The sequence below is a fragment of the Myotis davidii genome, unplaced genomic scaffold, assembly GCF_000327345.1.
Source record: "Myotis davidii unplaced genomic scaffold, ASM32734v1 scaffold26, whole genome shotgun sequence".
In the NCBI taxonomy this organism is placed as follows: domain Eukaryota; kingdom Metazoa; phylum Chordata; class Mammalia; order Chiroptera; family Vespertilionidae; genus Myotis; species Myotis davidii.
The window spans coordinates 4,545,217-4,545,702 of record NW_006299245.1 but is presented as its reverse complement, the minus strand read 5'-3'; positions in this window follow the sequence as shown (position 1 = coordinate 4,545,702).

Genomic DNA, 486 nt, shown 5'->3' with positions numbered 1-486 from the left:
AGAGAGAGAGAGAGAGAGAGAGAGAGAGAGAGAGAGAGAGAGACATTGATTGGTTGCTTCCCATATGTACCCCAACTGTCAAACCAGCAACCTAGGTATGTGCCCTGACCAGGAATCAAACCTGCAAAGTTTTGGGTACAGGCGATGCTCCAACTGAGCCACCTGGTCAGGTCAGGACAATTAGCTTTTTATTATTATTACTGTAATGTGTCTGATATTAAGTTTTTGATTGCCAAGACATCCATCTGTAATAAACACTGCTGGCTGCCCAACCCAAGAAATTCCCCTTTTTAGAAAGTTCTGAGGGACCTAGAAAACTGACCATTCGACTAATCACTTGCTTTTCCCTTCCTGTGCTATAGTTCCATAGTTCACATTCTTTTCTTTTAATTCACTAATAAACAGAAAACCTGTGAAAACTTTGGCACTTCACTCTTAACCCCATTAAAGACAGATCCCCGGTCCATTTCCTCTCTCTCTCTCTTT